Raw genomic sequence first — 6,000 nt, 5'->3', positions numbered from 1 at the left:
TTCAGGCTTACAGTTTTCAAGAAGAAGTCGAATAAAATAAAGAGAATAAGCACATCATTCACCTCTACTTTATTATCTTCTCCGTTCTGGTTCATTGGTAATAAATTTTCATGTTTTTCTCCTTCATCTTTTTTCATGACATTGCCATCTCCACCTTCCTCCAAAATGTTATCACCTACAGCTTCTTTCACAACTTCACCAATCAGAACTTTTTCCAAATCCTTACCATCTCCAACTACTTTCAAAACTTTACCACCTTCAGCTTCTTTTACAACTTTTCCTTCAACTTCTTTCACAACTTTTCCTTCAACTTCTTTTACAACTTTACCACCTCCAACTCCTTTCACAACGTCTTTTTCAATTTCTTTCAAGACTTTACCTCCTTTCACAGCTTTCCCACCTCTAAGTACTTCCACAACTTTTCCTTCAACTTCTTTTACAACTTTACCACCTCTAACTTCTTTCACAACGTTTTTTTCAATTTCTTTCAAGACTTTACCTCCTTTCACAGCTTTTCCACCTCTAAGTACTTCCACAACTTTTCCTTCAACTTCTTTTACAACTTTACCACCTCTAACTTCTTTCACAACGTTTTTTTTCAATTTCTTTCAAGACTTTACCTCCTTTCACAGCTTTTCCACCTCTAAGTACTTCCACAACTTTTCCTTCAACTTCTTTCACAACTTTACCATCTCTAACTTCTTTCACAACGTTTTTTTCAACTTCTTTCACAGCTTCCCACTTCTAAGTACTTTTACATCTTTTCCTTCAACGTCTTTCACAACTTTTCCTTCAACTTCTTTCACAACTTTTTCTTCAATTTCTTTCCCAACTTTTCCGTCAACTTCTCTTAGGATTTTACCACCTCTAACTTCTTTCACAGCTTTACCACTTCTGCCTTCTTTCACAGCTTTACCAACTCTAACTTTTTTAAGACTTTTCTTTCAACTTTTTACCGCCTTCAACTTCTTTCACAATTTCACCAGTTTCAAATTCTTTCATAACCATTCTTTCAACTTTGTTTTCCATTCGCTCATTCAATTTTTTCTCAATCTCTTTTATTTTATTTTCTCTTTCTTCAAGCTCTTTCTCTTTCTTACTTAGCCGTTCTTCTCTCTCTTCTGTAGACTGAAGGATTAAGTAAATGTAGAAAATGTCACTTATTCATAATGAGTGACTCAATATATGAATTAGCTGCAATCCAGTTGAAAAATTATGATGTATGTATAAACTTATTAGTTATCAGTAAACATTGAATAAGTAAGGATATTATCAGTTTCTTACTGGCTACTCGATTAGTACATGTATTGCAAAACCATTTCAACATATGTTGCCAAACTTATTTATTCACAGTATATATTATATTGATACTGCATTTTCATACATGAATCCATTTTTGAAATGTATTTTGAACATTTATTTAGTACAGGTTATGTCAAAATATTTCAATATTAATATTAACATTAAAGATGTTTTTAACAAGTTTTTCTTTATGCCAAATAGATAGATGCAATGTAATTGACATTTGGTATGATCAATGTTCAAAATTATTTTTGAGCCTTTCAACTTTCATGATATTGTTTACAAATAGATCAAATTTTGACTATATGATATGTATGAAGTTTTGGTTTACAATCTTATTACAGGGTGCTCACAGAGACTTTTTACTATATAAATATAGTATTAGTATTCATTTTCCTGCATTATGTTTCAAATAAATACATCATCGGAAGGTAATTGATAATAAATAAATTAAGATCTATGTCGCAAATAATTCCACTGTCATTTTGTTCATCAGTGACATCAACTGCAGTTGGCTGTCCTGGCATGCCTGAGGATAAATATTTATGAACTTTCATTCAGTTTCATTTAAATCACATCGTCTGAATCACACAGTTTCGCCCCACAAAACTGTGCGTGATCGTGTGAGAAAAAGCTGTAATTCACTGCAGGTAAATTGAGTCATTTGATTGGGCGCGCCAAGAACCTGGCACCACCAATCAGAGTTGATGTATCATAAATGTGAAGATGGGGAGCTAGATCAACACAGATTAAAATAATGGCGACATGTAGGCTTTGCTGATTCACCTGGAGTTTATATTGACACGTTTAAACAATTTCTTATTCCAACTTTGAAAATTGTTTGTGGGCAAGTGAATGAGAACAATTGAGTGTCTAAATATTTGTGCAAACTGTGTATTATAAAACTGACAAAACTGTTGAAACTAATAACATATTGAATTGCCCGATATGGTCTTCGTTGCAACACATTTGAGGGACTGTGTTTGCAACAAACACTGCATTTTTTTTTACCTAAAATCAATCCTTAAAGTCTTACATATCAAAATTGAAATACAGGAGCATGTGACCAGATGCACAGAACCTAATCCAATGATACCATGATCTACATTGTAAAGGCTTGCTTGCTAATACAAACGTAATAAAGAAGAAATTTACAACTCATTAGATTAATCATCTAATGCAACATTAAAATAAATACTGCTGAATTTGATAACCAGCTTACTTACCGATTTTAACATTAATGTTGACATCAGCAAGTCAAGCGCAGTTCTTACAGGAGTGCCATTCTTCATACAATTTCTGACAAGGACAAATATTTCTACTATCATTTTATCGGCTATATTGATAAGGCCTATAAAGTTGGAAAAAAATATATATAAAACCAGTTGACTGCTTTTCACACATATTCTAGTTGCACACCAGCAAACTAGCATTTAAAAAAATCATATAAAATGTAAATAAACATTTTTAAAACATATATATTCAATGGGGTAAATGAGTTGAAAGCTTAGAAAGGGCTACCATGTAATATAACCAAAAGTTGAATAGTTAAAAATTGATTTGTCATCAAGAAATATCATCCACAATAGTAATATGGCATGCACATTAACATCAACGTATATCGGTACCTAGAAATATTGGTCCAAATCTGTTGTCTTGTTAATGAGATAATCCCAATTTGGCAAGAAAAATATCCAGTTATGTTCATCTATTTACTAATAATATTGGCTCAACACCTTGAACATCAACAACATAACTGGTACCTTTAAAGCATGAAAATTGAGTCCCAAAAATGCAAGCTAGGTTAACACAGGCTAAAAATGCAAAGGCTCGTGGGTAGACGCTTGTTTGTGAACAATGACACGCTATGGCCATCTGACACATGCGCAGGTGATGACTCTCCCGTTTTAATTGTATATTGTGCAAGAATTCAACATATTTTGATCAGACACACACCTCTGCCAAATACATTATCTGGTGTTCACACTATTAGATTTTAACAAACATTGCTGAACAAATTATGATGTGCTGCACAGTGCAGCCATGACCTAGTGCTAGTGCATCAGCTGGAAAAGTAAATAATCTAAGATGTGTTACCCATAGTACAATGCAATGTTGTAACCAGCCAATGATGAGAATGGGCAAAACATGAACGTGGCTACATATATATTATATAACACACAATCAAGGATTAAAGTTGGCCAGCATGTTTCCAGGATAGCCCATGAAATGCTATTGTCATGTTTTTTGCCACCTTGGTCTTGCACTAGGTGTACAAAGCCAAGAAATAACATTTTTCAAATGATAAATTTACCTTGATTGATATTCATGACCATATTCATTGCTCTACACTCTTTACTTGGGCAGTATCTGACCTTCACTGATACTTGCTTGAAATGAAGAAAGGTAATGAGGTACGACATATCATCCAGACTCTTTCCCTTTCTCTGTGTTGGCAACTCTAGCTCGTGCGAACAATTCTCACACACTGCATTTTCTGGCTCAAAAACAACAGGCCAGGTATTTCGAACGTCATTTTCTTTTATTTTGCAGAGAATAGATTTAATGTATTCTTCATCATAAGGTATGGTCTTGTCTAGTAGTAACTTTACAGTTGATTGACGACATATTTTGGATAATGTTGGTGTTGCTGACGTTGCTGTTGATGATGTTGTTGCTGTTGATAATGCTGCTGTTGAAGATGTTGCTGTCGATGACGTCGCTGCTGCTGTTGCTGACGTTGTAGCTGATGTTGATGAAACAGATTGTAATGCAGCTGGCAATTCTTCTATTAAACATGAATGAAGCATGTAGAAATGTATACATCTATATTTAAATGAAGATTTCTTTGTTTTAACTAGTAATTTCCTACAGTCAGAACTAGGGCATACAAATCCTTTGGTCAATGACATATGACAATATCCAAGTGTACAACTTGTGGTTGGAGGACAATATACAATATATGTATTGTCAGATATCTTGACTGCGGCTGATTTTGTTGACAGTTGACTTAAAACACCATGCATTTCACCTTTGACACTTTCAGAATAGGGCATTTGAGAAATGTCTTCAGCAGTCAGGTAATACTTTTTAACATTACCAGTATCTAAAGTTGCAACAAGAACTTTCTCAATATGGACACAAGTAAATTTTGACAAATCAGATGTGCTAGCAAGATTACGTTTATCTAGACACGAACTGTGCAAACATACACGTTCCCCACCACTCTTAATCATGACAATACATCTGTAATCTGGACCAGTCGAAGAGATTTTGACGGAATACCAGTCTGCAAATAAGCAAAAAAAACATTTGTGTTGATTAGGCAGTAAGGAATGCTCACAACAGTTTGAACTAAACTGTTCTAGCAATTTACATATAGAACTTTCATACTATTTACCAAAACATGATTTTTAACACACATGTATATTACTCCAAGGCAAAATATTATAAAAATGTGATAATTAGTTTTTGAGAGTTTTTGCACCCAGATAGTCACACAGATAAACAAGGTAATACTATTAATGTGAAAGCAATCTAACAAATGGTTTCAGGGAAGACAACAATATAATGCAAGTGCATAAAACATATTAGAATTTACTTCAAATAATTTAGCTACATGTATGTTAAAATGTTCCTTATTCAAACACGATTGATACTGACGCATGTATTTTAATCGATATCACGTTTTGGCGACTTCATTGAAATCAATGAAATCAATCATACAGAAAACACATTAACATGTAGAATTCACAAAAAGTCAATCATAAAAGTTAAATTTCAAGTAGCATACATTCAATATAACTATCTATAATAATACTATTAGCATATGTCAATATATGTGGCAGATATCAAGTGTTCAAATTAAATAAAATAAAAATTTTCAATATTTTTGGCTTTGAGCTGAACAAACTTGATGGAGGTTCACAAAAAAACATACCGGTACATTTAACAGTAGAACAATTATAACAAGAAAGCCATCAAAGATGGCAGATCACCCCCCGGCAGTGTTGTTTTAAAACCAAGTAGAGCCATAGAATCCAAGTGTATAACTAGTGTGCATTATAATTACTGCCTGAGTTTGAGCGTAATCGTTCAAAGTCTTTTGTAGAAAACAAGTTATTGAAAATGACAACAGTCCCGTTAAATTTTAAAGGTCTTTTTGCGCTCAGCATGAGACATAGCAAAAAAACATAGATCACACATGAAAGTATAAAACAACTTGAGGTGCATGTTTATGTCATTGAACTGGCTAAAAATGTTTAAAAGGTGTAGTATGGTTGTGAAAATTACGAACTCTTCGTAATTTGTTTTTGCCAGAATATCAATAGTAATGACATACATGTAAGCATCGTTGTATTGCATCAAGCTTTAACTTTTTTCAACACTGAACCAAAACAATCAAACAATCAATCAAAATGTATTGTTACAAGTGACTGTATCCCTATTTTGAATCAAAATGCCAACAAAACTGACATGCATCAGTAAACAGACAAGTACAATCAACATACCAACTTTGAATGCAATGAACCAAATCATGCCAAAAAATGTGAAAAGTCATGAACATCTTAACATGTATGATGTAAATATCAAATTTGAATGATAACTGACTAAGCATGTCTAAGATACCACACTAAAACAAAAAACAAAATGGTCACCAGTTGGCTATCTTTGGTAAGATTGTGAAAAATAATTGTC

General features: G+C 33.2%; 1 long non-coding RNA gene across 1 annotated transcript; it reads right to left on the bottom strand.

Annotated features, from left to right (window-relative positions):
- Positions 1–431: 431 nt before the first annotated feature.
- LOC146740259 (uncharacterized) lies at positions 432–2,649 on the bottom strand. Its single transcript, XR_014929894.1, has 2 exons — positions 2,529–2,649; positions 432–1,128 (listed from the first exon to the last, which is right to left on the bottom strand). It is a non-coding gene; the product is annotated as an uncharacterized LOC146740259 (long non-coding RNA).
- Positions 2,650–6,000: the final 3,351 nt, after the last annotated feature.

This window comes from Saccoglossus kowalevskii, chromosome 7, assembly GCF_978046115.1.
Source record: "Saccoglossus kowalevskii chromosome 7, keSacKowa6.1, whole genome shotgun sequence".
Taxonomy (NCBI): Eukaryota; Metazoa; Hemichordata; class Enteropneusta; family Harrimaniidae; genus Saccoglossus; species Saccoglossus kowalevskii.
Note: the sequence above shows the minus strand (reverse complement) of the source record. Positions and strands in the feature narration are given on the sequence as shown.